At 34.2% G+C, this 20,552-nt stretch overlaps 1 pseudogene; it reads right to left on the bottom strand.

Moving 5' to 3' along the window:
- Positions 1-654: 654 nt before the first annotated feature.
- Positions 655-773, bottom strand: LOC112438513 (5S ribosomal RNA; annotated as a pseudogene).
- Positions 774-20,552: the final 19,779 nt, after the last annotated feature.

Raw genomic sequence — 20,552 nt, 5'->3', positions numbered from 1 at the left:
GGTCATTAAGGAGCATATTGTTTATTTCCATGTAGTTTTATAATTTCCAAAATTCCTCTAGTTGTGAATTTCTAATTTTATTCTATTGTGGTCAAATAAATTGCTGATATTATTTGAATTTTTTGAATATTTTAAGACTTGTTTTTTTACCTATTATATGGTCTATTCTTGAGAATGATTTATGTGCTTAGGAAACTATGTATTCTGCAGCTCTTGGATAAAATGTTCAGTAAATATCTATTAGATCCATTTGGTCTATAGTGCAGATTATGTCTGATGTTTCTTTGTTGATTTTCTGGCTGGAAGATCTGCCCAATGCTGAAAATGGGGTGTTGAAGTCTCCAGCTATTATTGTATTGGGGCCTCTCTCTCTCCATCTTTAGCTCTAATAATGTCTCCTTTATATATATGGGTACTCCAACGTTGGGTGCATACATATTTAAAATTGCTTTGTCCTCTTGCTGAATTGACCCCATTAACATTATATAGTGATCTTACTTGTCTCTTCTCATAGTTTTGGCCTTAAAATCTATTTTGTGTGTTACAAGTATAATGATTCCTGCTCTTTTTTGGCTCCCATTGGCATGGAATATCTTTTCTCATCTCTTTATTTTCAGTCTATGTGTGTCTTTTTTATTATTTAAATAAGAAAAAAGTCTACAGTACCCAGTATTACCAGGCAGTCTCCCATCCAAGTATTAACCAGGCCCAACCCTGCTTAGTTTCTGAGATCACACAAGATTGGGCGTATTCAGGGTGGTATGGCCACAGACTATGTGTGCCTTTATAGGTGTTTCTTGTAGACGATAGATCAATGGGTCTTGTTTTTTCATTAATTTAGCCAGTCTATGCCTTTTATTGTAGACTTTATTTCATTTACATTCAATGTTATTATTGGTAAGAAAGAACTTACTCCTGCCATTTTGTTATTTGTTTTCTGGTTGTTTTGTTGTCTTCTCTTTGTTTTTTCTTTCACTCTTGACTTCTTCTAGTGAAGATGATTTTCTCTAGTGATATGGTTCAGTTTCTTACTTTATATTTTGTGTATATCTATTGTATGCTTTTTGGTTTGAGGTTACCATGAGGTTTGCAAATTCTATCTTATGACTCATTATCTTATCCTGATAACAACTTAACACTATTTGCATTAACAAACAAGCAAGAATAAAACTAATAAAAACTCACTTTAACTTTGTTCTCCCCACTTCTTAACTTTTTATTGTTTCTATTTATATCTTATTGTACTGACCTACATCTTGAAAAGTTGTTTTAGTTATTGACTGGTTTATCATTTAGTCTTTCTACTTAGAATAAGAGTAATTTATACACCACAGTTACAGTGTTATAATAGTCTGTGTTTTTCTATGTATGTAACATTGCCAGTAAGTTTTATACCTTCAGGTGATTATTTATTGCTCATTAATGTCCTTTTTTTCTCATCGAAGTATTCCCTTCAGTATTTCTTGTAGTAGGGGTCTGGTATAGATGAAATCTCTCAGCTTCGGTTTGTCTAGAAAAGTGTTTATTTCTCCTTCATATCTGAAGGAAATTTTTGCAAGATATAGTATTCTAGGGTAAAAGTTTTTTGTTGTTTTTGTTTTTGTTTTTCCTTCAGCACTTTAAATATGTCATGCCACTCTCTACTGGCCTGTGAGGTTTCCACTGAAAAGTCTGCTGCCAGATCTATAGGAGCTCTAAAGTGTGGTATTTGTTTCTTTTCTCTTGCTGTTTTCAGGATCTTTTCTTTATAATTGTCCTTTAGGAGTTTGATTATGAAAAGCCTTAAGGTAGTCTTCTTTGGGTTAAATCTGCTTGGCGATTTATATCTTTTTTGAACTTGGATATTGATATCTTTCTCTAGGTTTGGGAAATTCTCTGTTATTATCCATTTGAATACATTTGCTACACCTAGCTCTTTCTCTCCTTCTTCTTTAAGGCCAATAACTCCTAAATTTGCCCTTTTGAGACTGTTTTTTAGATCCTGTATGCATGCTTCATTTTTTTTATTCTTTTTTATTTTGTCTCCTCTGACTGTGTATTTTCAAATAGCCTGTCTCCAAGCTCAAAAATTCTTTCTTCTGCTTGTTTCAGTCTGCTATTAAAGAACTCTGATGTGTTCTTACGTGCACCAATTGCATTTTTCAACTACAGAATTTCTACTTGATTTTTAAAATTATTTTGATCTATCTCTTAATTTTATCCAATAGAATTCTGAATTCCATCTCTATGCTATCTCAAATTTCTTTGGGTTTCCTCAAAACAGCCATTTTGTATTATCTTTTTGAAAGGTCACATATCTCTGTTACTCCAGGATTGATCCACGGTGCCTTATTTAGTTCATTTGGTGAGGTCATATTTTTCTGGATAGTGCTCATGCTACTCGTGCTAATAGATGTTCCTCTGTGTTTGGGCATTGGAGAGTTAGGTATTTATTGTAGTCCTCACTGTCTTGGCTTATTTGTAGCCATCCTTCTTGGGGAGACTTTGCATATATTGGAAAGGACTTAAGTGATGTTATATAAGCTGTATCTGGTTTAAGGGGTGCCCCAAGCCCAGTTCTTGCAGACTCATAGAGGTACCACATTGATGGTCTAGGACAAGATCCAAGAGAATTCTCTAGATTGCCAGGCAGAGACTCTTGTCCTCTTCCCTTACTTTTTCCCAAACATATCGAGTATATCTCTTTCTCTCTCTCTCTCTCTCTTCTGAGCCACCTACAGCTGGGGATGGAGTGACACAAGCAGCCCTGTGGCCTCCACCACTATCACTGTGCTGGGTCAGACCTGAAGCCAGCACAGTGCTGGGCCTTGCCCAGGGTCTGTTGTCACCACTCCCTGGCTTCTGACTACGTTCACCCAAGGCCATGGGCTCTACGATCAGCTGGTGGCAAAGCCAGCCAGGCATGTATTCTTCCCTTTAGGAGAGTGAGGTCCTCTAGGCACACACTGGGTCCAGCAGAGCCATCTGTGAGTCCAAGACTAGAGTCAAAATCTTCAGAAGTCTACCTGGTATTCTATCATACTGCAGCTTATCTGGCACTCAAGAAGACAAGCAGGCAGTAGAACTGGGCCTTGCTGAGTGTGATTTGACCAAACAAGAGGTAGCAGGAGAATATTCTCTGGATAGGGAACTCCCTCATCCAAAATGCAGAGGCAGGTACCACAGGTATAATATCTTAGAATTCATTGACATAGAATCAGCATTTTTCCTGTTTTTCTGATTTTGAAGTAACATTTTATTTTACTTGTTTTATTTTGATTAAAATAAAACTCTTTATGAAATGCCTAGGCTTCATTTTCCAAACCACAACCAATATTACAACATTGGAAAGCAACTCTAAATAGACTTTCAGCATTATTGCTTTAAGTGAACTGTGAATTGCTTAAAGTAAGACACATAAAAAATCCAAAACTTTTCTCTTCACCATGGATCTCAGGTCAGATCTATTAATTTCCAGTTTTTCTATTTGAAAGTTAAAATGAGAAAAATAAAAATGCAAACCCTAGACTGATCAGAATCTTTCTCTTTTCAGGATATGCGCCAGGTCCTAGTCTTTATTAAATTTCTTGTCATTTGATGAATTAAATATAATTACAATAAACTCACTTGGGATTTGATTATAATCTGTGTGGGTTTTCTTACCAATTATATAGCTTCATATTAACTCTTAAATGTAAATGTGTAACCTTTCTCTAAAAACTAGTGTCACATAACTCTGAGTACTTTACAGAATTGTTATTTGAAAGAATCTTAAAGACCCTCATTACATCTTTCAATAGCACTGTGAGGCAGGTAAGTAGCCCATATTATACTTTTTTTTCCATAGGTTGACAGCTCCAGACCCTAACTCATTCTAAGGACTCAAGGGACTGATAAAAGATCTCTGAGTTTTTGCCTTATCCTCATGCTCCTATTGGTCAAATGAAATCCCATATTCACTTCCCATTCACTAGATATTTAATTTTGGCCATTAAGTGAGAGAAGTGGCAAATGAAGACTATGGGAAAAGCCTGTCTCTGTCGTCTTCACAAATGAATTGTTAATCTCAGGCCTCAGGTAATATGAGAAAAGAAGGCTTGAATGTTTTTGTATGGCTGAAGGGATACTTGAACAAAGAGTTGATATCGAGCCTTCAATGTTATAGAGTACAAAGGGAAGACTTCTTTTATTTGTTCATTTATTCATTCATTCATTTTGCTTTTGGAATATCAGTTTGAATGTTGATATGGCATATCTGTCAACCTGTGAAAACATTTATAAATTTTATCTTCAGAAATTCTATGAAATTTATTTAATTCTTTTTTACTATTATTATTATAATTTAAGTTATGGGATACATGTGCAGAATGTGTAGGTTTGTTATATAGGTATACATGTGCCACAGTGCTTTGCTGAACCCATCAACCTGTCATCTAGGTTTCAAGCCCCGCATGCATTAGGCTTTTGTCTTAATGCTCTCCCTCCCCTTGCCCAACACCCCTTGACAGGCCCTGGTGTGTGATGTCCCCCTCCCTGTGTCCATGTGTTCTCATTGTTCAACTAGTGTTTAGTTTTCTGTTCCTGTGTTGGTTTGCTGAGAATGATGGTTTCCAGCTTCATCCATATCCCTATAAAGGACATGAACTCATTCCTTTCTTATGGCTGTGTAGTATTTCATGGTGTATATGTACCACATTTTCCTTATCCAGTCTATCATTGATGGCCATTTGGGTTGATTCCAAGTCTTTGCTATTGTAAATAGTGTCGCAGTAAACATGTGTGTGCATATGTCTTTATAGTAGAATGATTTATAGTCCTTTGGGTATATACCCAGTAATGGGATTGTCAGGCCAAATGGTATTTCTGGTTCTAGATCCTTGAGGAATTGCCACACTGTCTTCCACAATGGTTGAACTAATTTACACTCCCACCAACAGTGTAAAAGTGTACCTATTTCTTCACATTCTCTCCAGCATCTGTTGTTTCCTGACTTTTTAGTGATTGCCATTGTAACTGGCGTGAGATGGTATCTCGTTGTGGTTTTGATTTGCATTTCTCTAATGACCAGTGATGATGAGCTTTTTTTCATATGATTGTTGGATAAATGTCTTCTTTTGAGAAGTGTCTGTTCTATCCTTCACCCACTTTTTGATGGGGTTATTTGGTTTTCTCTTGTAAATTTGTTTAAGTTCCTTGTAGATTCTTGATATTAGATCTTTGTCAGATGGATAGATTGCAAAAATTTTCTCTTATTTTGTAGGTTGCCTGTTCACTCTGATGAGAGTTTCTTTTGCTGTGCAGAAGCTCTTTAGTTTAATTAGATCCCATTTGTCAATTTTGGCTTTTGTTGCCATTGCTTTTGATGTTTTAGTCATGAAGACTTTGCCCATGCCTATGTCCTGAATGGTATTGCCTAGGTTTTCTTCTAGGGTTTTTATGGTTTTAGGTTTTAGGTTTAAGTCTTTAATCCATCTTGACTTAATTTTTGTATAAGGTGCAAGGAAAGGGTCCAGTTTCAGTTTTCTGCATATGGCTAGCTAGCTAGTTTTCCTAGCATCATTTATTAAATAGGGAATCTTTTCCCCATTGCTTGTTTTTGTCTGATATGTCGAAGGTCAGATGGTTGTAACTGTGTGGCGTTGTTTCTGAGGCGTCTGCTCTGTTCCATTGGTCTATATATCTGTTTTGGTACCAGTACCATGCTGTTTTGGACATTGTAGCCCTGTAGTACACTTTGAAGTCAGGTAGCATGATGCCTCCAGCTTTGTTCTTTTTGCTTAGGATTATCTTGGCTATATGGGCTCTTTTTTGGTTCCATATGAAATTTAAAGTAGTTTTTTCTAATTTTGTGAAGAAAATCAATGGCAGCTTGATGGGAATAGCATTGAATCTTTAAATTACTCGGGCAGTGTGGCCATCTTCACGATACTGATTCTTCCTATCCATGAGCATGGAATTTTTTTCCATTTGTTTGTGTCCTCTCTTATTTCTTTGAGCAGTGGTTTGTAGTTCTCCTTGAAGAGGTCCTTCACGTCCCTTGTAAGTTGTATTCCTAGGTATTTTATTTTCTTTGTAGGAATCGTGAATGGGAGTTCACTCATGATTTGGCTCTCTATCTGTTATTGATGTATAGGAATGCTTGTGATTTTTGCACATCGATTTTGTATCCTGAGACCTTGCTAAAGTTACTTATAAGCTTAAGGAGTTTTGGGGTTGAGACAATAGAGTTTTCTAAATATATAATCATGCCATCTGCACACAGAGATGATTTGACTTCCTCTCTTCCTATTTGAATATGTTTTTTTTTATTTTCTGTTGCCTGATTGCCCTGGCCAGAACTTCTAATACCATGTTGAATAGGAGTGGTGAGAGAGGGTATCCTTGTCTTGTGCCAGTTTTCAAAGGGAATGCTTCCAGCTTTTGCCCATTCAGTATGATATTGGCTGGGGGTTTGTCATAAATAGCTCTTATTATTTTGAGATACGTTCCATCAATACCTAGGTTTTTGAGTGTTTTCAGCATGAAGGGGTGTTGAATTTTATCAAAGGCCTTCTATGCATCTATTGAGATAATCATGTGGTTTTTGTCATTAGTTCTGCTTATGTGATGGATTATGTTTATTGATTTGCATATGTTGAACCAGTCTTGCCAAAATTGACAAATGGGATCTAATTAAACTAAAGAGCTTCTGCACAGCAAAAGAAACTCTCATCAGAGTGAACAGGCAACCTACAAAATGAGAGAAAATGTAGCTGACTTGATCATGGTGGATAAGCTTTTTCATGTGCTGTTAGATTTGGTTTGCCAGGATTTTATTGTGGATTTTCACATCTATGTTCATCAAGGATATTGGCCTGAAATTTTCTTTTTTTGTTGTGTCTCTGCCAGGTTTTGATATCAGGATGATGCTGGCTTCATAAAATGAGTTAGGGAGGAGTCCCTCTTTTTCTATTGTTTGGAATAGTTTCAGAAGGAATGGAACCAGCTCCTCTTTGTACCTGTGGTAGAATTCAGCTGTGTCTCCTTCTGGTGCTGGGCTTTTTTTTTTTGGTTGGGAGACTATTAATTACTGCCTCAATTTCAGAACTTGTTATTGCTCTATTCAGGGATTCAACTTTTTCCTGGTTTATTCTTGGGAGGGTGTATGTGTGCAGAAATTTATCCATTTCTTCTAGATTTTCTAGTTTATTTCGGTAGAGGTGTTTATAGTCTCTGATGGCAGTTTGTATTTCTGTGGGCTCTGGTGATATCCCCTTTATCATGTTTTATTGCATCTATTTGATTCTTCTCTCTTTTCTTCTTTATTAGTCTGGCTAGTGGTCTACATATTTTGTTAATCTTTACAAAAGATCAGCTAATGGATTCATTGATTTTTTGAAGGGTTTTTTGTGTCTCTATCTCCTTCAGTTCTACTCTGATCTTAGTTATTTTTTGTTACTTCAGTGTTAATTTGAGATCTTTCTAGCTTTCTCATGTGGGCATTTAGTGGTATAAATTTCCCTCTTAACTTCTTTTATTTGTTCATTTATTCATTCATTCATTTTGACAATGGAATATCAGTTTGAATGTTGATATGGTATATCTGTCAACTTGTGAAAACAATTTTAAATTTTGTCTTCAGAAGTTCTATAAAATTTATTTAATTCTTTCGAAAAAAAGTCTTTTTATGTATCTAGGCTGATCAAAGTTCAAACTTTCTTCATTGCTTTAATGTGAAGTTAAGGATTTATTTCACAACTATTTTCCAGGCCTCGTGCTATGCAGTATGAAGAATAAGAGTGTAATGTCTCAGTGGCTGCTCCAAAAAGCTTAAGAAAATCAGGCAATTTTTTTTTTTTTTTGACAGAGTTTCACACTGTCACCCAGGCTGGAGTGCAGTGACGCGATCTCCGCTCACTGCAAGCTCCCCCTCCCAGGTTCACGCCATTCTCCTACCTCAGCCTCCTGAGTAGCTGGGACTACAGGTGCCCGCCACCACACCCGGCTACTTTTTTTTGTATTTTTAGATGAGACGGGGTTTCACTGTGCTAGCCAGGATGGTCTCGATCTCCTGACCTCATGATCCACCTGCCTCGGCCTCCCAAAGTGCTGGGATTACAGGCATGAGCCACCGCGCCCGGCCGCAAATTTTTAAACAAGTAGTAATACAGCAGAATTTAAAAATAATCAAGCTGAACTATATACAAATTGCTATGGGAACCCAAAGGATGGAGTATTCCTGCATCAGTGGAGAAGGTAAGCAAGGCCACTGCCCTCTATCAGTCCTGAAGGCAGCATACATGGTACAGTGTATGTGTTGTGGAGTTCTATAAAGTGTCAGTATAAAAGGGAAACGCCTAGCAAGGCTTTCTTGAGGAAGTAGTGCATACGTTAATCTTTGAACAAACAGTAGAAATTTGTCATCCAGAGAATGAGAAGAAGAACATTCCAGGTATGAATACAGCATATTCAAAGACTTGGATGTGTGAAAGTACATGCCACATCTAATGAATGACAACTCAGGTGTTTGGGGATGCTCGAATTAAGTTCCAAGAAACATTGACTGTCCCCAGAAATGGGAATGATGTTCACAATTTTTTTTAAAGGCCCAGACTTAAACTTTGATATGACAGAATATGATGCTAGTGTTTGCTTAACTCATTGAAGATATAGCTTCTCTTCAACTTTGTGTGAATTATGAGCGGTGCAGATAAGAAAGGAAATTTATATTTATAAATGGTTCTCTCAGTGAAGAAACTTATACGTGTATATATATATATATTATGGTAAAATTTTATCATAAACCACTTTATAAAATATGTTAAAGATAACCCTATGGAAATGAATCAAATGTATGTTTAGCTTTATTCTGTTGTCCATTTTTCTGTTTCCATTCCCTTGGCATGTTCTCCTCCTCTCCCACTTAATAGGATATGTTTTGTAAAGCTAAATTATTCACAATGTCTTTTAAAGAGAGTGTCAAATGTCTACACCACTCTACCCTAACAGATCTTCTGCCTACTTCATTACAAAACCACAACACACATGTCTGTAAAATATAATATCTGACCTTGACATTCTGTCTGTTCTTCAGAGCAGGGCCTGTATTGCTTTGCTCCTATATTCTTTATGAGCAATGGATGAAAATCTGTGGTAACATCAATGTTTTTATACTTACATAAGTGGCTGCTGGATATCATAACTGCTGCCAAGAAAAATTTGCTTGGTCACACAAGATGTTACTGCCGTGATGATCGTGTCTTGGTTAAACCATGGCACCATAGATTATTGAAGTAACTCTCAGGCCAAATAAAAAACAGAAAACAAATTTTCAAAAAAGAGAATGTGCTATACTTAGAAAAGACTGATGAAAAATCTAATTATGCAGTGTTCAACACAGGTGCATCTTTGTGCTTTATCAGCAGACATTTTATTCTTTGGAGTCTAATCTAACTCCATGCCTTCTCATCCCTTCTATGTACTCATCCATTTTATATTTATTTCTCTGTGATTTACTACTCGCGATGCTTAGCACAGTTTATATTAGGTACAAAGTAAATGTCTGTTGAATAGAAGAAAGTCTATGCCTCTTTATGTGAATCCTTGATATATATTCTAAAATCGTATACCTAATATTACAAACACTACTCCCTGGGTCAGTCACATGGACCAAGTAATTCTTGACTTATCTTCTGACAAAGACAATAAGAGACATATCATACGAAGGCCCATGACTTCCATACTTTGTTTAAATATATGGAAACTTTTCATATTTTTATATTCTGTCCCCTCCTGGGTCAAATTTCTCAAAGCTGTGCTTCATGCTGTGTAAAGGTGAACTTCAATAGGGTTTTGCTTTATTGATGTGAACACTACTACCTTTAATGTTTTGACTACTGTCAGTTCTAAAGCTGAGTCAACACACATAATTTCTTGTTTCTATTAAACAACTAAGTCATTAATGTGGCTATGGAAAATATCTATTTAAATATGCAAAACATGACACATGTGTGAGTAACCACTACGTTCCCCGTACAAAGGGTCTCTTGGATTTTGCAAAGCTCTGAATAACAGCTTGAATTGTATCAGAACAGAGGCCATAAAGAAATAACTTTCAATTCTCATTGCTCTACTATGGGCTAATAAAAATAGCTGCTGTTAATATTTGCTCTAATTTCAAAGAGAAACACATGGAAACAAAGATAGGAGACCTGTGTCTATAAGATGGAGAACTCTTGCTAATTGGCAATAGCCATCTGTTTGATATTATTAAATACAACTTCTATATACTGGATATCCATAATTCCTAAGTATAGAAGCTTGGCATAAGGATGACACAGACAAAATAGACGTTTTTCATGGAAAAGCAAAACTGTAAAATATTAGAATAGTAAGGAATATTATTCCAGTTGACCCAAACACATTTGAACATGATTGTCACTTGCAAAGACACTTGACTGACTCTAAATGCTATAAGACCACCAGCCCTAGGAGCCAGGCTGATTAGCATTCTGTAGCTTTGATGTTTAAAAGTTAGCCCCCGTGTGAGAAAATGAAATACGATCAAGCTTTGAACAATTTGCCCATAGTTTATAAAGAGTTATTATATCATATTAGGTACAAAATGACTTTTTATATATAAAAGTGACAATGTAACACTTAACAATGGAAAATCTGTGTTAAAATTGATTATCATTTCAGCTTTCAAAATATCTTGAAGATTATCTGAAGAGATGTCAATATTGGCAGAACCTAATGCATATCTCTGTTATGACTGTTCATAAAAGCCTTCTGAAGTGGTTTTAAAAGAATGCTAGTTGAACTTTTTGTTTTATTTGATAAAGGACCATTCACAGTTAAGGATAAAGACTTGAAAATGGGTATACATTATTTGTTTGAATTTTAGTTTCTGTAGGATTTTATGGTAAATTCCAATTTTTATCTTCAGGAATACTTTAAATTCACAACTCAACAATCAAAATTTTATCTGTTAAATAATATATATATGAATGGGTATACTAAGATATGTTTAATGATATCTACATACTGATCATAAAGACTGGTTCGAAAGAAAGTAACTTGTATAAAAACATTCTCTACTTTTATTGCCTTGTCTTTCTAGATTCTGACTTTATAGATGAATTATTCTATAACTAGAAAATTATTATTACGATCTGTTATAAAACAGATCAGCTATACTTTAATGTTGAGTGTGTGAAAAAACTAAATTCTATTCCACAGGTTGAGACTTCATGCTATTAGGAATTTGGGAGAGTCACTTGCCTAAGCTCCAAAATCCTAATGCCAACAACACAGCTTGCATCTATTGGAAATGCTCTTACACTGAGCATTGCTAGTGCAGTAAGCAAAAAGCTCTTTCTTACCTTATGAATCAAATCAAAGAGAATTACACAATGGAAACCAAACAAAATTATTCAGTTTCAAGATAATTTTTAAAATATTTGTATAAGAGTTATGGCTCAGCATGAAGAGTTTCTAAGGAAGAGAAGCCAATTTCCACAATCCCTGACACATTCTTCTATCTAACTCTTTGTTTTTGATGTTTCTCTTTGATATTCCAGTGACTAAATATCTACTGTGGGTGGATATGGAGGTATTATTTTTAACTGGCAGAAATATATAATGTTATACATGGAAATTATAATAATGATTGTGTATGTTTAGGTTTGCTTGGATGGGGTGGGGGAGCTGGAGCAGGGAAGCTTCCTGTATCAGAAAGTAGCCTGCTTAGGTGATGTTACCAAGATTGCCAGAACTGGAGATCATTATATTAAGTGAAATAAGCCAGGCACATAAAGACAATTATTGCACGTTCACACTAATTTGTAGGATCTACAAATCAAAACAATTGAACTCATTAAGATAGAGAGTATAAGGATGGTTACCAGAGGCTGTGAAGGGTAGTAGGGAATTGGAGGGGAGGTGGGGATGGTTAATGGGTACAAAAAAAATTGAAGGGATGTATAAGATCTACATTTTTTTTTTTTTTGAAACAGGATCTCACTTGGGTTGCCCAGGCTGCAGTGCAGTCTTGCAATCTCGGCTCATTGCAGCTTCCACCTCCTGGGCTCTGGTGATTATGCCACCTCAGCTTCCCAAGTAGCTGGGACTACAGGCGCACACCACCATTCCTGGCTAATTTTTTTTTGGGGGGTGGTTTAGTAGATATGGTGTTTTGCCATGTTGCCCAGGCTGGTCTCAAACTCCTGAGCTCAAGCAATCCGCCTGTTGCAGCCTCCCAAAGTGCTGGGATTACAGGCATGACCCACTGTGCCCAGCCAAGAACTACTATTTAATAGCACAACAGGGTGACTACAGTCAATAATAACTTAATTGTATATTTTAAAATTACTTAAACAATCTAATTGAATTGTTTGTAAGTCAAAGGATAAATGCTTCAGGGGTGAATAACCCGTTCTCTATCATGCCTATTTCACATTGCATGCCTGTATTAAAACATATCATGTGCCCCATAAACATATATACCTACTATGTGCCCACAAAAACTTTAAAAATTAAAAAAAATATATGTAGACAGCTATGCACAAGCCAAAATAGTCCAGGAGACCATTAAAGAATCTGCAGCAACACTGGAAAGAAAAATGGAAAATATACACACAGAAAGAATTGCTGGTTAGAACGGCAGAATTAAGACACCAGGAGACAGGAGCAAAAAAAAAAAAAAAATGAGACAAGAAATATTATCCATAAGGCAGGAACCATCATGGGCCCTAGTGGCCTGCTCCTCAGAGAACACTGGCATCTCTTGCCACTGATCATTCCTAACAAAGAACCATGGAGAGGGACACATGGCTACACATCCCTCTCCAGTCCAAGCATGGTTGAACTACCTTGGAAAATGAGCCTCTCCACACTAAATGTGTGCCCTGATCCTGGAGCTATGGTCACCCCACAAGTGCCCACACTCTAGATCCAGGCTGTATGGCTGTGTTGTATCCACCCATGTCTCAGACACCAAAGTAATTACCATAGTGAGCTAATTCACTCTTTGAGTCCCAGAGTCAAGCTTTCATTGTGTGTGCCTATATTCCAGGCACCTGCTCAGCCATTATTGAGAGATAGACCCTGTCCAAACCCTGGAGCTGCTGAAGCTAACACATGCCTATATTTTGAATCCAGGCACCAAGGCTGTACCACATGTGCCATACTTCAAACATCAGAGTCACCACCAGAGCAAACTAATTGGCATTCTGGGTCCCAGAGCCAAGTTCTGCACTCCAAGCACTGGCTCAGCTGTCACAAAGAGCTAGGCACCACCCAGACTCTGGAGTCATTCTAATGCTGCCCCAACCAGAGTTCCCATTCTCATCTCCCAAAGGTGCTTTAAAGGCATCCATGCTTCATATTCTGTTACAAACTAAGCAGCCAGGGAATCAGTACCCTAAGCACAATTGCCATTATCATCCTAGACCCCAGAGCCATAGTCACTCATGCATGCCTGTACTTCAGGCTTCAGCTAAATGACTGCTCCATGGGTTACACTAATCAGATACTGGTGTTACCACCAGTGCAAGTGAGCTCACAAACCAGACCCAAATCTAAGGGGAATCCCTTCAGCCACAAATTCCCTTGTGGAAGAAAAAAAGATTGCGAGGACATTAGCAACCATTGCTACCAAGGATCCCAAAACCCATGCTGCCATGATATAAATTCAAAGAACTGGCCACTATGCATCCCTGAAATATTTGTCAACACTGACCTCAGCTGCCAGAGCTTCACAGGGACTACACAGGCAGCACAATCTGGTGCCAGAACTACCACACTTCATCAAGCAAGCACTCTCACACCTCCCCACAGGCAATGAAACTAATCCCTAAAGTCTGCAAGATGTGACTACTCCAAAGAATGTGCAGACATCAACACAAAGAAACATGAAAAGTCAAGAAGACATAACACTACTAAAAGAATACAATAATCTCCTAGTAGCTGACCCCAATGAAATTGTTAAATGAACTACACCAATTCAAAATAACTGTTTTAAGGAAACTCAGCAAACTTTGAATATATAGAGATATAATTTAATGAAATAAGGAAATTAATAAATAATCAACAATAGATCTTTAACAGGCAAATTGAAATTATTAAAAGATGTAAACAGAAATGCCAGAGCTATAAAATACAATAAAAGAAATAAAAATGAAATAGAGAGCATTAATGACTGAATTGATCAAGCAGAAGAAAGAATCCATAGACTTGAAGACTGGTTATTTGAAATCTCCCGGTCACAGAAAAAAAAAAGAAAAGAAAAAGAAAAAGAATGATAAGGAATGAAGAAAGTTTACAGGAATTATGGGACAGTATCAAAATAGCAAATATTTGAGTTAAAGTATTTCAAGATGAAAAATAGAGACAAAGGGTTAGAAGATTATTTAAAGAAATAATAGCATAAAGCTTTCCAACTATGGGGAAAGATATAAATATCCAGTTACAGGATGATCAAAAATCTACAATCACATTCAGTTTTATTTTATTTTACTTTAATTTTATTTTATTTATTTTGAGACGGAGTTTTGTTCTTGTTGCCGATGCTGGAGTGCAATGGCACGATCTCAGCTCACCACAACCTCCACCTCCCGGGTTCAAGCAATTCTCCTGCCTCAGACTCCCGAGTAGCTGGGATTACAGGCATGCAACACCATGCCTGGATAATTTTTTATTTTTTTTTAGTAGAGACAGGGTTTCTCCATGTTGGTCAGGCTGGTCTCGAACCCCTGACCTCAGGTGATCTATCTGCCTTGGTCTCCCAAAGTGCTGGGATTACAGGTGTGAGCCACCACGCCCAGCCCACATTCAATTTTAATAGGACTACACCAAGATATCTTATAATCAAATCATCAAAAATAATAAACAAAGAGGATCCTGAAAGCAGCAAGAGAAAAGAAGCAAATCAAATATAAGGGAGTTTCAATAAATCTAGCAACAGATTTCTGAGCAGAAATCTTATAGGCCAGGAAGAGAGTGGAATGATATATTCAAAGTGCGGAAGGACAAAATAACAGTCAACAAAGAATACTGTATGCAGTAAAGTTGTACTTTATAAATGAAAGAGAAATAAAGACTTTTCCAGAAGAATAAAAGCTAAAGGGAGCTTATCATTACCAGACATGTCTTACAGAAATTCTAAAGGGAGTTCTTCAAGCTAAGAGAAGATAATTCTAATTAGTAATACAAAAATATTTGAAACTATAAAACACTGGTAAAAGCAAGTGCATAATCAAATTTGGAATACACTAATACTATTTTGGTGGTGTGTAAGCCACTTTTATTTTCTGTATGAAGGTTAAAGGGAAAAACAAAATACTATTAGCTTGAATAATTTCTTAAGGGATATAAAATATAAAAATATGTAAACTGTGACATCAAAATATTAAATGTAACAAGGTTGAGTAAAAGTCTAGAGTTATTTTATGTGGTCAATGTTATGTTGTTATCAGGTTAAAATAGTCTTGTATAACTATAAGGAGTTTTAAGTAAGCCTTATGGTAACCAGAAAGCAAAAATCTAAAGTAGATACACAAAAGAGAAAAAGTAAGAAATCAAACAAATCCACTAGAGAAAAATCATTTAATCTCAATAGAAAAAAGCAAAAGGAGCAGAGGATCTACCAAACAATAAGAAAGCAATGAACAAAATGGCAGTATTAGGTCATTACCTAACAATAATTATTTTGTATGTTAATTGATCAATTTATTTAATCGAAAGACACAAAGTATCTGAATAAATTAAAAAGAAAGCCCCGGCCCGGTGCAGTGACTCATGCCTCTAATCCCAGCACTTTGGGAGGCTGAGGCAGGCAGATCATTTGAGGTCAGCAGTTTGAGACCCGCCTGGCCAAATGGCGAAACCCCATCTCTACTAAAATTACAAAACTTAGCCAGGCATGATGCCACACACCTGTAATCTCAGCTACTCGGGAGGCCGAGGCAGGAGAATTACTTGAGCCTGGGAGGCGGAGGTTGCAGTGAGCCAAGATTGTGCCACTGCACTCTAGCCTGAGTGACAGAGCGAGACTCCGTCTCAAAAATAAATAAATAAACAAATAAATAAATGAAAAAGAAAGACCCAACTATACGCTCCCACAAGAAACTCAACTCATACTTAAGACCATGAGTAGTTTACAAGTGAAAGTACAGAAAATATATCCATGCAAATGAAAACCAAAGAGAAGAAATGAAGCTACACATATATGAAATAAAATAGGCTTTAAAAACTTTAAAAGGTCATTTTATATTAGAAAGATTTCAATTCATAAAGATGATATCTATAACAGTTGTAAACATATACACATCCAAGATCAGAGCACTTACATATATTAAGCAAATATTAACAGATGTCAAGGAAGAGATAGATTATAATGCAATAAAGTAGGGTAGTTTGACACCCCACTTGAAGCAATGGACAAATCATCCAGACAGAAAATAAATACGAAAACATTGAGCTACACTTTAGGCCAGATGGACCGAACACAACATTCATTCTGGCAACAGAATTCACATTTTTCTCAATGGCACACATAACATTCCCCAGAAGAGATCATTTATTAGGCCACAAAATAAGTCTGAACAAATTTAGAAACATTGAAGTCATTTCAAGTACCTTTCCTAACCACAACGTTATGAAACTAAAAATCAATAACAGAGAAATTTTGGAAAATATGAAAATATATAAAACTTAAACAGCATGCTCCTGAACAACCAAAGGGTCAAAGAAGAAAATAAAAGGGAAATGTAAAAATAGCTTGAGACAAACGAAAATAGACACACAACATACCAAAATGTATTCAATGCAGAAAAATCAGTTCTAAGAGAGATGTTTATTGCAATAAACACCTACATCAAGACAGAAAAAAGATTCCAAATAACCTAATGTTAAAACCCAAGGAACTAAAAAAAGAACAAGCTAAGCACAGCATCCATGGGGAAAAAAAAAGAGGAAAGATCAGAGCAAATATCAGTCAAAAAGAATAGAAAAAAATAGGAAAGATCAATGAATCTGAAAGTTCTTTTTTGAAAAAGTACACAACATCAACAAACCTGTGGCCAAACTAAGATACAGAGTGAAAAGTCTCAAATAAAGTTAAAAAAAAAATGCAAGAGGAGACATTGCAACTAATACCACACCAATACAAAATTTCATAATTATTATGAAAACTTATGTGACAATAAATTGTATAATTTAGAAGAAATGGGTAAATTCCTAGACACATAAAAAATAACCAAGACTAAATCAAGAGGAAGTAGAAAATCTGTACAGACCAATAACAAGTAAAAAGATTGAATTAGTAATAGTTTCCCATCACATAAAAGCCCAGGACCTACCTGATGGCTCCCCTGCTGATTTCTACCAAATGTTTAAAAAACAGATACCAATGCTTCTTACGTTGGGGGATGGGGGAGGGATAGCATTAGCGGAAATACATAATGTAAATAACGAATTAATGGGTGCAGCAAAACAACATGGCCAATGTATACATATGTAACAAACCTGCACGTTGTGCACATATACTCTAGAACTTAAAGTATAATAAAAAAATTAAAGAATAGGGACAACTTCAAAACTCACTTTACAAGGCCAACGTTTCCCTGATATCAAAGTCAGACAAGAATACTATAAGAAAATAATATTACAAGACAATATCCCTGATGAACATAGATGCAAAAATTCTCCACAAAATGCTATAAAACCAAATTCAAAAACACGTCAAAAGGATCATTCACCTTGATGAAGTGGGATTTATCTCCAGAATACCACAATAGTCCAACATACACAAATCTATAAATGTGGTACACCACATTAACAGAATGAAGAACAAAATAACTGAAGGACAAAACCATGTGATCATTGGAATACAGGCAGAAATGCTATTTGACAAAATACAATAGCCCCTCATGATTAAATCTGTCAACGATTAGATATAGAACAAATTTACCTCAACAGGAAAAAGGCCATATATGACCAGTTAACTGCTAAAATCATGTTCAACAGTGAGAAGTTGAAGCTTTTCCTCTAAGATCAAGAACAAAACAAGGATGCCCACTCTCACATCTATTTTACATAGTACTAGAAGTCCCAGCTAGAGCAATTAGGAAAGATAATAAAAGGCATATAAATCAGAAAGGAAAATGCAAACTGTCTCTGATTGCAGAATACATAATCTTATATATGGTAAACTCTAAAGACTACACGGAAAAAATTACTTCAACTAATAAATGAATTCAGTAAAGTTGCAGGTCAAAAAAATTAACATACAAAAATTACTAGCCTATCTATCACTAATAGCAAACTATATAAAAAGAAATCAAGAAAGCAATATCATTTACAACAGCTACAAAAAAATACTTAGGAATATATATTATATATAATTATATAATATATTATATACTATATATTATATATAATTATGTATTATATAATATATATTGTAATTATATATTATATAATTATAATATATAAATTATACAATTATATATAATTATAATATATATTATTCTATATTAATATATAATATGTTATATAAGATATAATATATATTATATATTAATATATTATATATTATATAAGATATGATAATCTATATTATATATTAATATATAATATATTATATTATATATTATTATGTATAATATGTATATTCCAATATATATATTCCAATATATATTCCAATATATAATATATATATTCCAACATATATAATATATATCATATAATATATAATATATGATATAATATATATATTATATATAATATATTATAATATATATGATATATCATATATTATATATCATATATAATATAATATAATATATATTATAATATATATTATAATATATATTATATATGATATATAATATATGATATATCATATATAATATAATATAATATATATTATATATAATATATCATATATTATATACTATATTATATATTATATACAATATATATTATATTATATATAATATAAGATATATTATATATAATGTATAATATAATATAACATATATAATATATAATATAATATATATTATATATAGTATATATAATATACTATATATATTCCAATATTTATAAAATATATTATATATATTATTATATATTATATGTTCCTATATATTATATATTATAATATATATTATATATATTCCTATATATAATATATATTATAATATATATTATATATATTCCTATATATTATATATAATATATATTACATATATTATATATATTCCTATATGTAATATATAATATATATTACATATATCATATATTATATATATTATATATATTACATATATTATACATTATATATTACATATATTATATATTATATATATTATATATATTCCTATATATATATTCCAATATATATATATTCCAATATATATTGGAATATATATATATTCCAAGAAGGTGAAAGATCTCTACACAAAAAACTATAAAACACTGATGAAAGTAATTGAAGGAGACACAAATGAATGGAAAGATATCCTGTGTGCACGAACTGGAAGAATTAATACTGTTAAAATATCCACACTATCCACTGTCATCTATAGATTTAATGTAATCCTTATCAAAAATCCAGTGGCATTTTTCATGAAAAAAAACAAACAATATTAAAATTATTTTATCACAAAACATCCTCAAAAGCCAAATCAATCTTAAGAAAGTACAGAGCAGGAGACTTCATTCTTCCTGATTGCAAAGTCCATTACAAAGCTATAGTAATCACAGTAGTGTGTTACTAGCATGAAAACAAACACAGAGACCAATGGAACAAAATAGATAGCCAGGACATTAACTCATTTATATTTGAATAGCTAATATTTGACAGTGGCACCAAGAACAAACAATGGGAAAAGAATATTCTCTTAAATAAATGGTGCTGGAAAAACTGGATCTCCACCTTCTAAAGAATAAAATTTGACCCCTATCTTATACCATTCATAAAAATTAAAATAGTTTAAAGCCTTAAATATGAGATTTGAACCCACAAAACTCCTGGAAGAAAAGAGAAAAATAACTCTTTGATATTTGTCTGGATTTTTTTTTTTGTATATGACCTCAGAAGCACAAGCAACAAAGACAGAAATAGATAAATAAGATTACATCAAACTGAAAACCAATCTCAGCCTGGAAACAAGGTTATAAATTCCAATGGGCTGCCGGGAAGTCCATGTAAAACCCAAGAGCAGGATGATATAACCCTACATCATATGGCAAAAGGATTGCATGTTCATTGGGTTACAATGCTTAATATAATAACTGGAAAGTGTAGGAACTCAGCAAGTGTTAGCTATGGCGAAACCAAAGAGATTTATACAGTCCATTATTCCAAAAATCCCACAAAATGGAATTAAAGCACATTCCTAAGAAATAGGAAATAGCATCTCTTGTCACAAAGCTGGAAGTAAATTTTAATGTGTAATTAAATGGAACTCAACTCATAAAGAAATACATATAGATAGATATATACATATATATTTATAGAATATGTGTGTTTATGTGTATATATGTGTGTATCTTGAAGGAAAAATCTGATGTGACTAGCATTAATT

The sequence above is a fragment of the Pan paniscus genome, chromosome X, assembly GCF_029289425.2.
Source record: "Pan paniscus chromosome X, NHGRI_mPanPan1-v2.0_pri, whole genome shotgun sequence".
Lineage (NCBI taxonomy): Eukaryota > Metazoa > Chordata > Mammalia > Primates > Hominidae > Pan > Pan paniscus.
Note: the sequence above shows the minus strand (reverse complement) of the source record. Positions and strands in the feature narration are given on the sequence as shown.